The sequence below is a fragment of the Rhinolophus sinicus genome, chromosome 18 (genome assembly GCF_057876585.1).
Source record: "Rhinolophus sinicus isolate RSI-liver-muscle chromosome 18, RSI-T2T, whole genome shotgun sequence".
NCBI classification, from domain to species: domain Eukaryota; kingdom Metazoa; phylum Chordata; class Mammalia; order Chiroptera; family Rhinolophidae; genus Rhinolophus; species Rhinolophus sinicus.
Window position 1 is genome coordinate 74943811 of NC_142518.1, and position 18223 is coordinate 74962033.

Consider the following 18223-nt stretch of genomic DNA (forward strand, 5'->3'; position numbering starts at 1 on the left):
ATGGTGGGCTGCGCTCCCTGCAAGTAGAAAACGGCAACTGGACCTGGAGCTGAGCTGCGCCCTCCACAACTAAGACTGAAAGGACAACTTGAAGCTGAACAGCACCCTCCACAACTAAGATTGAAAGGACAACAACTTGACTTGGAAAAAAGTCCTGGAAGTATACACTGTTCCCCAGTAAAGTCCTGTTCCCCTTCCCCAATAAAATCTTAAATAAATAAAAAAGATTAAATACCCTGCTATTGCATTATGGGAAAATGAATTGGTCTCTAAAGAAGAGAATGTCTGATATCCTGGGTGATAAGTGGGTGAAACTGAGTTAGGAGACATGGGTTCTAACTTCAGTATCTGCTATGAAGTGTGACCTTGAACAGGTTACATGGCCTCAAACTGAAAAGCTCTGTGTCAGTGGCATCACGTGAGAAACAGGAATATTGCTTGTGGTAGCATGGTATTGTTGGGAGAGAATCCTTCATCTTATCCAGCTTAAATTCCATGGACAATAATAATAATCAGTTTCTGCAATACATGCTCAGCTCTCTCGCCTCTCTCTCACTTTGTTGTAATTCTCGGCTAAACCACGACCTGGTTAAATCCAATTCACTCAATCTGCATTTGTACGCACATACCTAAATTTGGCTGGAGAAAAACCTGACTATGCTGAATTGTCCCCTGAAATCTGTGATCGCTCCCTCCAGGAGGCCATACTGCATTGCACTAGTCCATGCACTGGCCATACTTTCTTCTCTCTCCCAGACCAACACTCCAGTAGTAAGCTGCTGACATCGCTTACTATTTTGCTGATAAAACTGAAAAAGTCTGAAGAGAACTTCCACACATTCCCACTGCTGTGTCTACCCTTCTACTGGCATCTATGGTCACATGCTTTTTTCACTCCTGTGACAATGACTGAACTGGTAATGCTCCCAGCTAAGGGCAACCCCATCACTAATGCACAGGGGTGCTTTGTCTCTACAGAAAGGACCTGGAGGTGCTGTTCTAGCAATTCCCCCCCTCTCTTGCCTCATTAATGTTTCCTGCTCTACTGAATTATTCCTATCAGCATTATAATGGGCTATGATTTCTTTCATTTTAAAAACCATTCCCTGAGAGCAGATAGAGGCAGAACTAGTAGGAAGAAGCAAGCCAATACGCCCTGCTAAGGAATTGCTGGTGAACCACTGAATTCTGTAATCAAGGGAGTAACATTATAAGATTTGTTTTATGAAAATCAGTCTGAGAGCCAAAAATCAAACACACACTCTCTCTCTCTCTCTCTCTCTCTCTCTCTCTAATATAACCACCACCATCCTCTTTCTTGTACGTTCTTCTCTGGCTACAGCCCCATATCTTTTCCTCCTCTTTAGGACTCCTTAAAAGAATGGTCTGTGCTGTCTCCCACTTCTCTGCTCCTATTTTCTCTCGAACCCACGACACTCAGGCTTTTGCCCCCCACCATTCCCCCACATTGCTATGATTAAAGTCACCAATGACTTCCATGCTGTCAAAGATGCCACCAAGGTCACTTAAAAAGCTCAGTCCCCATCTCCCCGGCCCACCAGCATCCTTTAACACAGTTGACCCCTCTTTTCCTGCTTGAAACTTCTTCACTTGGCTTCCAAGAGATCACGTTCTTCAGGTTTCCTTCCCTCTTTCCTGGCCATTCCTTCTCAGTCTCTTTTGCTGCTTCTTCCTCATCTCCCTGACCTCTAAAGGCTACAGTGCTCAGTCCCTGAGCCTCTCCTCTTCTTTATCTACACTCACTCCCAGTGATCTCATTTAGTCTCACAGCTTTATATATTTTTGGCACCTCATACAAAGGGTGCCAAAAATATATACACGTTTTAAGAAAGGAAAACTATTAAAATTGTAATACTCAATATATACTGATAACAAAAGATGAATACAAGTCACGTTTGACTTCTGCAATTACAAGAGGTGCTCAAAGTGGTTACCATCAGTGTCCAGACACTTCTGAATATGGTGAACTACAATGTATGCTTGAGCAACATTGACCAAAGTGTCCACTTCTATACATTTTTTTGGCACCCCTCGTATATGCTGATGACTTCCAAATTTCTCTCCATAGCCTGGTCTCCCTTAAACACCAGATTTGCATATGCAACTGTTTCCTCAACAGATCCATTTAGATACCGCATCAGTTAAGTACCTCAAACTTAATATGTTCACAACTGAGCCACTGATCATCCTGCACAAACCTTTTTCACTCAGTTGTGCCCATCTCTGTAAATTACAGTTGCTTTTGACCAAAAACCTCAGATTGACCTTCACTCTGCTTTCTCACAAATTCCACACCCAACTCATTAGCAAATCCTACTCGCTCTACTTACAAAACAGATATCAAACTCGACTACTCCTCACCACCTCCACTGCTACCATCCTGGTTCAGCCCATTATCATGTTACCTGAATAAATGCAATAGTCAGTCTGATCTCCCTGCTTCCACTTTTATAGTAAATTCTAAACTCGGCAGCCAGAGTGCTCCAGTTAAAATGTAAGTTAGACTATGTCATCCACCTGCTCAAAACCTTTCCAAGAATCCTCACATGACTCATTCAAGAAGAAAAGCTAGTGCTTACCATGAACTAGGAGGCTACAGAACTCACACCTAGCTTTAAGTATCTGACTTCAACTCCTAGTATACTCTCCTCTGGCTCATTCTACTACCCTCCCACTTGTCCCTAGCTGTTTCTGGGACACATCAAGCATAACCCTGCCTCTGGACCTTTGTACATGCTATTCTCTCTGCCTGGAATGTTCTTCCAAGATACCTGCATAGCTTAATCTTTCCCTTCTTTTTTGACTTAACTCAAATATCACCTCCGCAGTGAGGCCTTCTCCAGCCACTCTCACTAAAATTGCACCCCAACATTTCCAATCCCTTTCTCACTTTATTTTTCTCCTTAGCACTCATCACTAATGCATCATATGCTGTATTTTTCATGTTTATTAGCAATGTCCCCATTAGAACATAAGCTCCCTGGGGCAGAGTTTATTGTTTGCTGCTGAATCCTCAGTGACTACAACAGTACCTCCATGTGTTAACTGTTCAATAAATTTGACTGAAATAAGAATGTATGTGGAATTACTCTGAAACTATGAAGAAAAAATATATGCAAGTGCAACAGCCTGAAGGCAACCAACCTGAGTCATCTTTCAAAAAAATCACTGTTCATGCTGACATTCCAGGAAATGCTATACTCTTACAATCCCTGGTACTTAAAATAAATTTGAACATGTTTTTAGTTGCGTTAATAGTTAATAAAAAACAGAAAACTGGATAAACTGCGTGTTGCACAGACGGTAATAATTTGTGTTATAAAAGCATGAGGGTTATACAGTTTGTACTATGTGCTTTTTTATGGATGACTTTCACAAAGGCATGCTGTCCTTCCGTGTATGAAGAGTGACACTGCTGTCCCACTATTAGTAGGGCGTGAACTCTGAGTTTTGTTTCCCTGAAACAAAGTAATGCATTCGTTTCTATATGAGCCAGAAAAGGGCAGGACATCATCTTCAATGATGGGCTAATTAATCGTCCTACTGCTGTTTACCATTCCCTACGGAAACCATATTAATAACCACTTATTGGGCATTTACCATGGGCTAGGCACTGTGCTCAGTCTTTAGACACATTATCTCATTCAATCCTTCTGGAACCCATTTAAGTTAGCACCCTCATGTTACTCTGATGCAACAGTCTCAGCTAGGATAAATAATTTGTCCAAGATAACATACTAAGTAGGGATTTTTGACCCAGGGCTACCTGATTTTGACCCAGGGCTACCTGATTTTAAAGTCCATACTTTCAGCGACAGTGGTACCTCGGTTTTCTAATGTAATCCGTTCTGGAAGACCATTTGAGTTCTGAAACGTTTGAAAACAGCTGACAACTAGGCCTCAGGATCTTGCACTCAGAGGAAGCTGCGAGACATGTTCGACTTCCAAGGCGTGTTTGAAAACCAAAGCATTTACTTCCAGGTTTACAGTGTTCGTAAACTGAAATGTTCATCAACAGAGACGTTCAAAAACCAAGGTACTACTATATACTGTCTGTGACCCTGGTCATACTGGTACAATCTAAAGAGGTGAAATTGGCAAATTTTGCGTATTAAAGAAATCCTGGCAAAAATTTTGAGCACTGATTTTGTCCTACATCCTAAGGCATTTTTATAGGGGGAAAAAAGTCCCTTAGGTATCCAGTAAGTCCTCGAAAGTTTAGGGAAAAATCAGATGAAATTTTATTTTATATTTTGTTTTGAGGTTAAGTGTAATGTTAACTATTTCATTCCAGTTACTTCAAACATTCTGAGATAGGTTAAAAACAAAAAGCATTAGTAATAAATTAAGCTCCAGTATACAAAGTAAACAAATACTATATATACTGATTAAAGACTGAATTTAAAAGGAAAAATCATCACCCCCAGAAGCAAGTGACACAACAACAATTTAAGAATGAAAGAGAAAAACTAATTGAAGTTATATAATGCCAAGACAATTTTTCAAAAGTTTTAGAAAATGGACTAAACCAAGCAAGGATCCATGCATCTGCCAGGGTGAAACATGCAGTAAGGACAAATTGAATTCATCTGTCCTTGACAGAAGACCTTATTAAAATGTAAAAATTTGAAAAGCAATGATTAGCTGTGTCAGTGCTACTTTAAGAAATCACATTTTCAAGTCACACATCATGTAAGGGTAATTTAAATACCAAATAAAGAGAAAATTTGCTTTCTGAAAAGGATTAGCTGTTATCTACTAAATATTAAATCAGAAAACGACTATAAAAGTTCCAAGAGGTTAAATAGATAACCATACCTGTTGTACTTTAAAAGATCATGTTTCTACACGAATGTTGCACCATCAAGACTTTTGTAAAGGGGAGGGGTGCTTTTTAAAAAATCCTATTTTCTTTCACACATTAAAAAATTCCAAATGATTTTAAAACACAGGAGAAAGCTCAAACATGATGTTTAAAAAAAGAATGCTTGCGTTTAGTTAATGAAATCAAACTTTCCAGGAGCTATATTACAACATAATTAACTTTATGCTAATATTAAAATTTAAAAACGTCATATTTTAACAAAATAAAAGGCATTAAGAGTAGCTAGCAGGATTTTTTGCTATCAGACTACAAGACTGAATAATCATGTGAAATATACATCAGTCTGCCCCTTGTCAGTCTCATCTAACTCAAATTGGTAGACCAATCTAATCAATATGAAATAGCTTATACAATCAAACGTTAAACCTGGTATACAGCAATTATGATACATACATTTGAAAACTGAAAAAAGGCAAAACAAAAACCTAGGGTGAATATACAGATACCCTATACCGACACAATGCACCTGTGCCTGGCTATTTTGACTAGAAGTGTCTCACAAAGATAACTAATCTTTGGGTGTGTCTCTAACAAGATTAATCAAACCTGTTTACTTCACCACCTGGAGAGGTATTAACTCCTGAAGTCGCCATCTTGCCAGTCTCCTCCCAGCTTTTCCCAGTAAAAAAAGCATCTCAGCTGCCATGTTGAAGATGTTCTTTCATGCTCTATAGCACAAGTTCCCTCCCATAACGCCTTACGACCATTCCCAGCATGCATCAGATGTTTTTTCTAGGTCACAGAATGGTATAATTGGGATCCTATCTATATGTGTTGAAATGAGAAGATCTAGGAGACAATGTTGCTGCCTACACACTTCACATGCATTATGTACATCCATTTCCTCATTTTCACAACATACTTGATTTTTGTTTTTTTAACACTTTATTTTGGCATTCAATATTATTATATATTAATTTCAGGTGTATAGCATAGTGGTTGGACATTTATATAATTTAAGAAGTGATCCCTCTGACTAGTCTAGTACCCACCCGGCACTATACATAGTTATTACCATATCATTGACTATATTCCCTATGCTTTACTTTACATCCCCATGACAACTGTGTAACAACCAATTTGCACTTGTTAATTCCTCCCCCTTTCTCACTCACCCCCAACCCCACTCCCATCTGATAACCATCAAAATGTTCTCTGTATCTATGGGTGTTTCTGTTTTGGTTTTGTTCTTTACATTCCACGTATAAGCAAAATCACATTGCACCTGTCTTTCTCTGTCTGACATACTCCACTAGGCACAATACCCTCCAGGTCCATCCATGTCTCTGGGGATGGCAAGAACCCATTCTCATGCATGGCTAAGCAATATTCCATTGTATATATGTACCATCTCCTCTTTATCCATTCATCCACTGACAAACACCCAGGTGGCCTCCACATCTTGGCCGTTGTAAACAATGCTGCAATGAACATATGGATGCACGTCTTCTTGAAATAGTGTTTTGGGATTCTTCGGATAAATAACCATAAGTGGGGTTACTGGGTCCTTCTGTCTCTTGCTATAGCCTTTGTTTTAAAGTCTATTCTGTCTGGTATAAGTATCACTACCTCAGCTATTTTTTTGTTTCCATTTTCATGAAATACCTTTTTCCAACCCTTTACTTTCAGTCTGTGTGTGCCTTTTGATCTGAAGTGAGTCTCTTGTAGACAGCATATGTAAGGGTCTTGTTTTCTTATCCATTCAGCCACCCTGTATTTTTGATCAGAGCATTTAATCCATTTACACTTAAAGTAATTGCTGATCGATACATAGTGATTGCCATCTCATTGTTCATATTTTTTATCTTCTTTGTTTTCTTCTTCCTCTTAAAGAAGTCCCTCTAACATTTCTTGTAATACTGGTTTGGTGGTGATGAACTCCTTTAGCTTTTTGTCTGGGAAGCTCGTTATCTGTCCTTCGATTCTAAATGACAGCTTTGCTGGGTAGAATAATCATGGTTGTAGGTCCTTGCTGTTCATCACTTTGAATATTTCCTGCCAATCCCTTCTGCCTGCAAAGTTTTTGTTTGTTTGTTTGTTTGTTTTGTCTTGACAGTCTTATGGGAGCTCCCTTGTAGGTAACTACTTTTCTCTTGCTGCTTTTAAGATTCTCTATCTTTAACCTTTGGCATTTTAATTATGAAGTGTCTCGGTGTGGGCCTCTTTGGGTTCATCTTGTTTGGGTCTCTCTTTGCTTTCTGGGCTTGTATATCTATTTCCTTTGCCAGGTTAAGGAAGTTTTCTCTCATTATTTCTTCAAATAGGTTTTCAATTCCTTGCTCTCTCTTCTCCTTCCAGTACCCCTATGATGCGAATGTTGGTACACTTGATGTTGTCCCACAGGCCCCTTAAACTCTCCTCATTTTTTTGTATTCTTTATTCTTTTTGCTGTTATGACTGGGTGTTTTCTGCTACCTTATCTTCTAAGTTGCTAATTTGATCCTCTGCTTCATCTAATCTACTGTTGAGTCCCTGTATTCTTCATTTCCGTTATTATATTCTTTATTTCTGGCTGGTTCTTTTTTATGTTTTCTAGCTCCATTTTTATGTTTCCTACCTCTTTACTGAAGTTCTCCCTGAGATCACTGACCCTCTTTATAGCCAGTGTTTGGAACTCTGTGTCTGATAGATCGCTTGTCTCCATTTTGTTTATTTCTTTTTCTGGAGCTTTGTTCTGTTCTTTTATTTGGGACATGTTTCTTTGTCTCCCCACTTTGGCTGCCTCCCTGTGTTTGTTTCTATGTATTAGGTAGGGCTGCCATGTCTCCCGGTCTTAGTAGAGTGGCCTTAGGTAGTAGGTGTCTTGTGGGATCCAGTGGTGTAGTCTCCCTGGTCACCTGAGCCAGGTGCTCTAGCTGTGTCCCTTGCGTGAGTCGTGTGTGCCCTCCTGTTGTAGTTGAGCCTTGGTTGCTGTTAGCATGTCAGTAGAAGGGATTGACCCTCCCATATTTGATTTTTAAACACGTAACTTTCTAAAGCCAGGAGTTAGTTGTATATGATTTAATCCAAAGATGACATTTCAGGAATTTTAAGGATTAAATCATGCTAGAAGTGGCACCTACTGACAAAGCATGATGTTACAATCCAACTTTATTAGACATCATGAAAAAGAGAGAAAATTAAGTTTTTGGAGTTATGTGTTTGGAGATAAAAATAAAGGGTTCAGTGCTATAAAAGGAGAGCAGACAGCACAATGGCAATTTCAATGTTCTACAGCTGCTGCTAAAGAGTAACTGTTATGTGTCCATACAGACAAAATCTTGCTGCTAAATTAAGATGACCCAGTGCACCATGGTGTAGATTTTAATTTTGTCTGTAAAGTCTTCAATTTCCTGGGTATTTTTTTTCTCTATGGGAACACAGCGATGATTTTAACATAAGTTTATAAAAAAGAACTGGCTTACCGAAATCTTAAAATTAACTTATAGTTACAATAAATGTGTTTTGTTCAAGTGAGGAATATACAGTAGTTCCCCTTATCCGTGGTTTTGCTTCTAAAGTTTCAGTTACCCACAGTCAACCATGGTCTGAAAATATTCAATGGAAAGGTACAGAAATAAACAGTTCATAAATTTTTAAATTGTGTGCCATTCTGAGTAACGTGATGAAATCATACACCTTCTTGCTACTTCCTGCCCAGGATATGAATCTTCCCTTTGTCCAGCATCTCCACACTGTAAATGCTACCTGACCATTAGTCACTGAGTGGCTGCCTCGGTTATCAGATTTACTGTCACCGTGCTTGTGTTCGAGCAACACTTATTTTGTTACAATTGTCCTATTTTATTATTAGCTATTGTTAATCTTTTGCTGTGCCTAATTTATAAATTAAACTTTATCATGAGTATGTGTAGGAAAAAAACATAATGTATGTATAGGGTTTGGTACTATCTGCAGTTTCAGGCATTCATTGGAGGTTTTGGAACATATCCCCTGCAGATAAGGTGGGACTATTGTACAGGCTATATCTATCTCCTGTCATCTTACCTATTTATTATAATCAAGTAACACAACTGTGGGCTGCAAACCATGTTTAACAGGTTGAAAAAAAAAAATCTGTCACTAGCAGTAATACTTCCCACCGGAATATATTTGTGCTACGGGGAGAATTTTAGCAACTGTAACTTTTTGCCACATGACCTACCCTCTAAGTTTGCTAGAGGAAATCCAATTTAACAGGTTAGTTCTTGCTAATGTTGTTTCCCAGTCCTTCTTAAAACTATGCAACAATGTTGTCTTAAACCATTTCTTACAAAATGGCCTAATAAGTCAGCACAACAAATAAGTCAGCTACCTGGCCACCATAATGTGAAACTGTGTCATAGTTTTTTGGGGGAAAACCTCACTCTGCTCTTCAGTATCAATACACCTTATAAGTGAGACTAATAAAAGAACTCAGAGACTGATAAATCTACTGAAAATGGAAATCTTATGGTCATTCAATTAACACTCAAATATTTGTGCTCGTAAAGAAGGGCACAGATATTCCAAAGACAGGAGATAATTCAAAATGTATTTTTATTTTTAACACTTCATTATGGGTGTGTCTGATGTTTCAGAAATGAAAGAATTCTTAACTAAAGAAGGAAGGCACATGGAACCAAACACCAGAAGCCATGGAAAAGTACTCCAAGAGTTAATGTCTCCATGTTAGGGATGGGGAGGAAACTTTCCATTCTCTTCTCTCTTCACGTTCAATTGTTTACCTGGCCCAGGTGTGCTTCAGTAAGATGAGTGAGGCAAGGGAGATAAGGGAATCAGGTATTTCTGTTTTGAAGTGTATTTTTGGTTAGCAAAGGCAAAAATATGCTAATGGAGTATCTAAAGTGTCGCAGACACTCCAAAATGGCTGTAAACTCATGAACACAATTAGCTAGATGTTCTTGCTAATGCTTCTGGCAACTCCTACTTCTTCACCTTGGTAGTTATTTCTCTTACACATCTAGATGGGCTGCAGGCCAACTGTTATAAATGTTTATCTATCTGTATAAGTGTGTGTGTGACAGGGGAGAGAGAATATGATTAAGCAGACTCTCTGGGTAAACAAGTTTAGAAGCCTGACAAAGAAAGAGAGAGTAGGGGGAGGGGGGGAGGGAGGGAGGGAGGGAGGGAGGGAGGGAGAGGGAGGGAGTGCACATGATGAAGCAGACTCTGTGGGTAAATAAGTTAGAAGCCTGAATACTACTGCCCTCATAATGACACTATTGTCTATTTCCCAAAGGACTCACTAACCTTATTGATATTGTCAATCATGGGGTAGCATGTTGCCTAAGTAGCTGAATTTAGAGATACCTAATTCTGGCCTGCTGATAAAAATCTTTGGACATATTTAAGGTTTTTCTAATGCAGGTTAATCCGTAGACTTGAGCGCTCAGTGACACAAGAATATTAAGTCTCTCAAATTTCTTCATACTTGCATTTCAAAAATAGTTACTAGCACATACAAACTACTAGAGCTTCTGCTTCAAGTGCATAACCTATTATAATGAAAGCAATTCTCAGAAGACCAGAAATACGAGAGAGGCAGCATCATATGCAGGGCTTTCGTCCTGGTTCAGCAAGCTTGCTGAGCTATAAGACCTGAAACAAATTAAGTAACTCCTAGTCTGTTTCCTCATCTGTAAAATGAGAAAATTGGATTTAGATTTTAAGATATCACAGTCAAGCAAAACTTTTATAAAGAAAGGATGGTGAGGGGAATAACAGCTGTCAATTTTTTTGCCTGGCATGGACATTAAAAAAAAAAAAAAAAAAAAAAAAACTACCATTATTTCATAAGATACAGAACATGTTTAACTCCCCCAAATTAGAAGGATCTCTCTTAAAATAAGAAGTAATCCTTTAAATGGAAAAAGCTTAGCTTTAAAAAACTCATGGCCTGTTGTCCTTATTTTCCTCACTTCAACATGAACTGATAAAAACTATTCACTGCCAGCACTAGTCTAAAAATCAGTGTTTGGGGGGCAGTGGGATAACTCAGTTGGTTAGAGCACTAGCTCTGAACAACAGGGTTGCCAGTTCGATTCCCACATTGGCCAGTGAGCTGTGCCCTTCACTACTAGATTGAAGACAATGAGCTGCCACTGAGCTGCTCGAGGGGCAGCCAGATGGCTCAGCAACAAGGTTGCCGGTTCCATTCCCACATCGGATGGTGGGCTGTGCCCCCTGCAACTAAAGATTGAAAACGGCAACTGGACTTGGAGCTGAGCTGCGCCCTCCACAACTAAACTGAAGGACAAAGACTTGGAGCTGATGGGCCCTGGAGAAACACACTGTTCCCCAATATTCCCCAATAAAAAAAAATTAAGAAACAAAATAATACTGTTACTAAAATAACATTAAAAAATCAGTGTTTGGGAACTACTAGACTAGGTAATTTTCAAAATTCAAAGTTCAAACACTACAATGCTAATTTTAGGTGCTGTGTCATATTTCTTTTATTCTATATGATTGTCTGTTAGGTTGGTGCAAAAGTAATTGTGATTTAAAAGATTTAAAAAAAAAAATTGCAAAAACCGCAATTACTTTTGCACCAACCTAATACAATAGGTGCCTCAGTGAAACATAATGCAAACACTTAAATTTTGGAAGATCAGAAATATATTTCAATCGATTTGAGAAATACTAACTAGAATAAGCTTCAATTTATTGAGGAAAGTATACACTACTACAGATTTGACTTCAATAATAATGAACCATTCACTGGACACTTACTTATATTAAGCCCATTTCACAGATCAGGTAATTGAGGCAAAGGGAAGCTAAATAGCTTGCCAAAGACACACACAACCTGTAAGACTCAAAAGATTGGAACTCCAATATGTGACTTCATTTTTTGGTATTACTCAAAGAAAAAAGATTTTATTTAGATTTTAACTATCACTTCCTCTTTTATAAATGACTGACAGATGGTTTAAATTATAGGAGTCACACAGGGTGAAAAATTTACCAATTACTTTTCCAAATACTGTCTTTTTAACACAAACAAATATTGAGAAGCTTTTTCTACTATAAAAAAAGTAAAGATGCCTGTTAGTATGGCCAGTTAATTTTCTCCAAAAGCTGATAAAATTAAAGTTTATAATTTTTTAAGGACAAATACTTACAGATTTCCTCTTCTACTCTTAAGAACACGTGTATCTTTTGTGATTTCAATCTGTAATAAGAGACATTTATGGGTACAGTGACATGAGAAAAGAGCCCCTTTAAAACACACACACACACACACACACACACAGAAAAACCCTCAAGTTATTTCACATTACCTGTGCACCTTAGTTCATGATGAGCCAAGTACCAAAGGAAAAACCAGAAATGACTAGAGATGAGCGTCTAACTAGAAGTAGTGATATTAGGATCTCAGAAAAGTAATTGAGTCTGACTCTCAAAAGCAGTAGTCCAAACTCTATGGTAAAATGGCAATATTAAAAAATAGGCAGAGGAACTAATAGATATTTTTCCATAAAGGACATACAAATGGCATCAGGCACATGAAAAGGTGCTCAACATCACTAATCAAAATGGCAGTGAGATACCACCTCACACCAGTAAGAAAGGCTATCATCAAGATAAATAATAACAAGTGTTGGCCAAGATGTGGAGAAAAGGGAACTCTTGTGCACTGTTGGTGGGAATGTAAATTGGTGCAGCCACTATGGAAGGCAGTGTGGAGGTTCCTCATATGACCCATTCATATGATCCATCAATCTCTCTTCCGGGTATCTACCCAAAATTTTTGAAAACATTTATTCATAAACATATATGTGCCCCTACGTTCATTGCAGCATTATTCATAGTGGCCAACAAATGGAAACAACCAAAGTGCCCTTCGATAGATGAATGGATAAAGAAGATGTGGTATATATACACAGTGGAATACTACTCTGCCGTAAGAAAAGATGAAATACCATTTACAACAACATGGATGGACGTTGAGGGAATTATGCTTAATGAGATAAGCCAGAGAAAGACAAATACTGTATATCACTTATACGTGGAATTTAAAAAGGGTGAAGGCATAAAAACAGAGTAGAATGGTGGTGACCAGGGGCTGAGGGATACGGGAAATGGGGAGATACTGTTAAAGGGTACAAATTTGCAACCAGAAGATGAGTGGAGATCTAAAATACTGCTAGTGATTATAGTCAACAAAACTGTGTTACATACAGCATGTCAAAACTGCTAAGAGACTAGATCTTAAATATCCTCACCACTGATAAGAAATGATAGTTATCTGACATGATAGAGTGTTAGCTAAAGCTAGGTGGTAATCATATTAAAATATATAAATGTATTAAATCAATATGGTGTGTACTTTACACTTATACAATGTTATATGTCAACTATATCTCAATGAAATTTTTTTAATGCAAGAAGCAGGAGTCATGTTCTTAATAGTTTTATTTGTACCTCTTATTCCCCAGTCAGGTTAGGAGCCACACTCAGAGACAGAGACAAATCTGACAACATGAAACTAGTCAGTCAATCTATACAGATATTCCCACCCCCAAAATGCCTGCAGGCACCTAGCTATTTTCCCATCAAAATGAAAAATGATACAATTTCATTTAAACAATGCAAGGCTCTTTCCAAATTCAAATACAGCACTGGTTTAGGTAGCAACCTAGAGATATTTTCATCCTCCCTCAAGGAATATACAGATCGGTTTTGTGAAGGTTTAGAGGTCATTTTACAGTTGAGGATTAACATATTTTGGACAATGCAAGAGAAAACAACTTACTATATGAATACACAGAACAGTAAAATAAGGCCCTTTAGTGATTTGATATTGCTTATTTACATTTCAACACCACTGGGGTGCCCTGGGTATGATATTATGTTTCTGAAGAACTGTGCTTTTATTTCTATTCAAGAGTACTCAGTACTACTTGCATATTATGAGAATAACCCTTGACTTTTTTTAATCTAGACACCCTAATGGAAGCCATAAAACAAACATCCATGTAACTAATCACTGCACTAACTAGCTGGTATTAACTAAGACAGTTAATTTTCTACTTTGGTACCATTAGAAGGATGAAGCAAAGAATGATTTATACACAGGCCTGTTACTAAGTAACAGAGTATGCCTTTTGTCTTTGTTTAACAGAACTACTTTTCAACTTCAAGTTAATATCCACAACCTACTTTTGGGGAGGAGGTGCTGGTTCACAAATTGACTGATACATCTGAGAACACAAATGGCTAAAACTTCTTATGAACAGAAAGCATGCTCTATAACATTTTTTTTTATTTTTCTCCCAGAGGACTAACATTTGATATTAACACAAAGGGGGAAACTGCATATACATTCATGTGCCACATAAAGACATTTCAGTCAACAATGGACAGCATACACGACAGTAGTCCCATCAGATTATAATGAAGCTGAAACATTCCTATCACCTAGTGACACATGACATCATAGGTTGCAATGCATTACTCACTTATTTGTGGTGATGCTGGTGTAAACAAACCTAGTGGGCTGCCAGGTGTATAAAAGTATAGCACATACGATTATGTACAGTACACAATACTTGATAATAATTGACTATGTTACTGGTTTATGTATTTACTATGCTATACTTCTAATCATTATTTTAGAGTGTACTCTTTGTACTTACATTAAAAAGTCTGCTATAAAACAGTATGCTGTTACGCCAGCAGCAGCCTCATACATCTCATGTTTATGCATCCCTTGATTGCGTAATTTTCTCTTGTGCTTTATTTAATTGTGTTATTTTGTACAGTAACATGCTGTACAGGCTTATAGCTTTGGAGCAATAGTCTATGCCATATAGCCTAGGTGTGTAGTAGGCTATATACAGCATCTAGGTTTGTGAAGTGCACTCTATGATGTTCGCACAATGACGAAATTGCCTAACTACAGAACATATATCCCTGTCGTTAAGGGGTGCATGACTGTACATATTAAAATAAAGTCCAAAGAGATCACAAAGAGAACGTTGGGGAAAAAACTTAATATTTCTATATACAAAAATGTATATATTTTCCCCACAGATTAATTCAGGTAACTGGTAAATGACAAAAACCAACTTCTATAAAATCATTTAAATTCCTACAGGTGATGGGGTGGGGGAGGATACAAAACTATCCACAAGTTTGCTTAATTTGGAAAATAATTTCATCAGTAAATATTTGCAAAGGATAGTTAACACTTAGTGACTGGTACTGTGGAGAGAGAAACTGGAGAGATTAATCAAAAGTGTCAGAATTCTCTCAGCTGGATAAGTGCTCCAGCTTCAACTTTCTACTCATTTCCAGTCTCATTTCAGTCAGTTGGGAAGGATGAAGCAATTCAGAGGTCCTTTAATACAAAAGACAGACACAATTTTTCTTAGTGCCTATATCCTTAACAGACATTTCTCTCATCAGAAAGAAAGAAAGACAGAGAGAAAGGAAGCGAGCGTTGGCTGCCCAGTAGATAAAAGGGAACCAAAACATGTTTTCTAACCTAGCCTAATTAAGTTTTTCTGCACAACAGAAAAACTGATGCTGCACCTGCCTCTCTCCTAGCTTCCCCCCTACAAAATAGCACCCTCCTCTTAAAAGCATTCTATTCAAATAAACTGAAGAAATAATTTTATACAAAATAACTAAGCAGATTATCAACATGCAGGCTCTATTTACAGTTAACAGGGAAGAGGGATGATCTCGCTAAAATTGTAATGCAAATTTTAGTCATAGTTTTCACTTTCACATATAGGTAAGTTTTATAACTTAAGCAAGTTGGAAACCTTAGCATAGCAAATTTTTAACAGACTGAAGCATATACTATGTTTTGTTTCTTCTTAACAATCACTTTGTGGCATGAAGAGATAATACAGCATCTAGAGCAGGGGTGTCCAAACTTTTCTCAACGTTTTTTACCAAGGGCCATATGCAGTAAAATACACAAACAGCCGGACCACTCCCTCGAGGTGAAGTACATATTGCCTCACCTGGTTTATTCAAGTAAACTAAGTATATTTTTGGAATTTGCTGTGGGCCAATTAACAACGAATTGCAGACCGCAGTTGGCCCGCGGGCCGCAGTTTGGACATCCCTGATCTAGAGTTTATCATCTCTCAATTAGGGAATGATGCGGCACTGAAAAAGCCTTGCTCACTGAATACGAGGGTACAAAACAGTGTCCATGCAGCTATCAGGAGAGTGATTAAGGGCAAAAGTGATAGAAATCCAAGGCAATGTTGTTCAACTCCAGACAACCCTCATATTTTGAGAGAAAGTTAAAAAGAAACCATTAATGTGCTTAGTTTTTGCACTCTCTGCAAATAAATTATAATTGGTTAAACAATATTTTGAAAACATTCTTCTAGAAGTCAATACTAAACTTGATAGCACCTGTTGGAAATGTTTCAAGCATGATAAATCTTCCACCTGTACTTAATGTCTCAAGATCCAATCTCAATGGATTTTAAAAAGAATGTTTCAGAAAAAGACTAGAAAATATTAACAATGGCCTAAGCACTTAGTGCTCAAATTCAAAAGTAAATTCTGGCAAGTCCCTTACAAACAATTCCCTAAACAATAGTCTTTTATAGGTCTTGTTTTAGATAAAGATATATGTCACATATGGCGAGTACTAACTAATGAATGAAAACTGCTATACTAGAATATAGTTCAAAGGTTAGAAATGTTGAAATCAAGAAATAACACAAGTACAAAAGAGTAAGTGTCACTCCAATATACAGACATATGTTTGAGTGGGTACATAATCATAGAATCAGGAAGATATGCAACAAATATTAATGCTAGTTATTGCTGTGTGATAGAATTATAGATTAATTTTATATTACTGTATTCTTTGTGCTAATTTAGTATCTTCCGCAATTTCCATAAGTAAAAATTGTTTACTTAAAAATTGATTTTAAAATATCACAAAGGAACAAGAAAATGACTCATTTAAAACAGGCAAACACAATTGTCATAAAAGCCAGTCAAAGTACCTACTAGAGGATACTACTCAGAATTTAAGCTAGAGCAGAATGTCTTCTTTTCCCCTTAAGAATATACATGAATATAAGTGGTCCAGAAGCCTTAAATGGTCATAACATTGTGGGCCACTTCATTTGTAAACATTAAACATATTAAAGAAATGTTATACTGACTCTGGGTGGTGAACACACAATGGGATTTATAGATGATGTAATACAGAATTGTACATCTGAAATCTATGTAATTTTACTAACAATTGTCACCCCAATAAATTAAAAAAAATAAGTTTAATAAAGAGATGCAAAGATGGAAAAAAAAGAAATGTTATAACCTAAGTAAAACCACCCAATATATGTTGTGTATAGTGTAAAGTGTATGGAGGTAATTCCAGACTGTCAGAAAAGAATGTTGCTTCATGCAAAAATTAGGTAACCTAAAACAAAAAGTGTTCTTAAAACATTCGTGAATCTCAACAAAGCTGTTTAAAAAATTCAAACATTACAAAATATAAAATACAAAGTGAGAGTATCTTTTTTTTATTCAACCCTCTAGAAATAAAAGCCTTTAAGAGTTTGATGAATACCCTTGGGGACTTTTTTTTTTAAGCGTATTCTAACACATAAACAATTTTTAAGCAAAAACTGAATGATACTATCTACACAGGTTTGCAACTTTCTTTTAAAAAATTGCTCTCTAACATGTCTTTCCATGCCACATCATAGATCGAAAACTTTAAACCAGAGGGTAAGGAGGGTGGGGGATGGGAGATGAGGGTAAGGGGGATCAAATATATGGTGATGGAAGGAGAACTGACTCTGGGTGGTGAACACACAATGGGATTTATAGATGATGTAATACAGAATTGTACACCTGAAATCTATGTAATTTTACTAACAATTGTCACCCCAATAAATTTTTAAAAAGTAACAGTGAGGGAAAAAAAAAGAAAACTTTTTAAAAAGTCTATGGTGTTCCATTCTATAACCATATCAAAATTAAGTCTAACCAATCCTCCCTACTGGTAGACACTTTGGATTTTTCTAATTTCTCATCATTAGTAATACAGCAATGAACATCCTTAGCAAAATATTTATGCCAGTGCTTCTCTAGGATACATTACTAGCAAAATTGCTAGGTTAAAAGGCTATGACCATTTTAGATTTTAGTCTATTAAAACTGCCTTCCAGGTCTAGAAGCAGAGACACCCTCGCAGCAATGATTATACCCAGCACTCAGATCCTGGGTTTCCAATTACCATTCTCCAATTAAAGGAACCAAGGCTCTTTGCAGAAATAGTTGATTCCAGAGCCAGGGCAGGAAAAATGCAAGTCGCCTGGTATATTCTGTTGCCAGAAGGTA

The 18223-nt window shown here is 37.3% G+C and overlaps 1 protein-coding gene across 5 annotated transcripts in view; it reads right to left on the reverse strand.

Moving 5' to 3' along the window:
• The window catches only part of ACSL4 (acyl-CoA synthetase long chain family member 4), an 87417-nt gene that overhangs the window by 38037 nt on the left and 31157 nt on the right, over positions 1-18223 (reverse strand). For 3 of the 5 annotated variants that reach the window (XM_019717909.3, XM_019717914.3, XM_019717913.3), the window contains exon 2: positions 12013-12062. The exons of the other annotated variants lie outside the window; for them this stretch is intronic. The gene's annotated coding sequence lies outside the window, so the exon portion shown is untranslated. The remainder of the gene's footprint in view (positions 1-12012; positions 12063-18223) is intronic. 5 annotated transcript variants of the gene reach the window in all.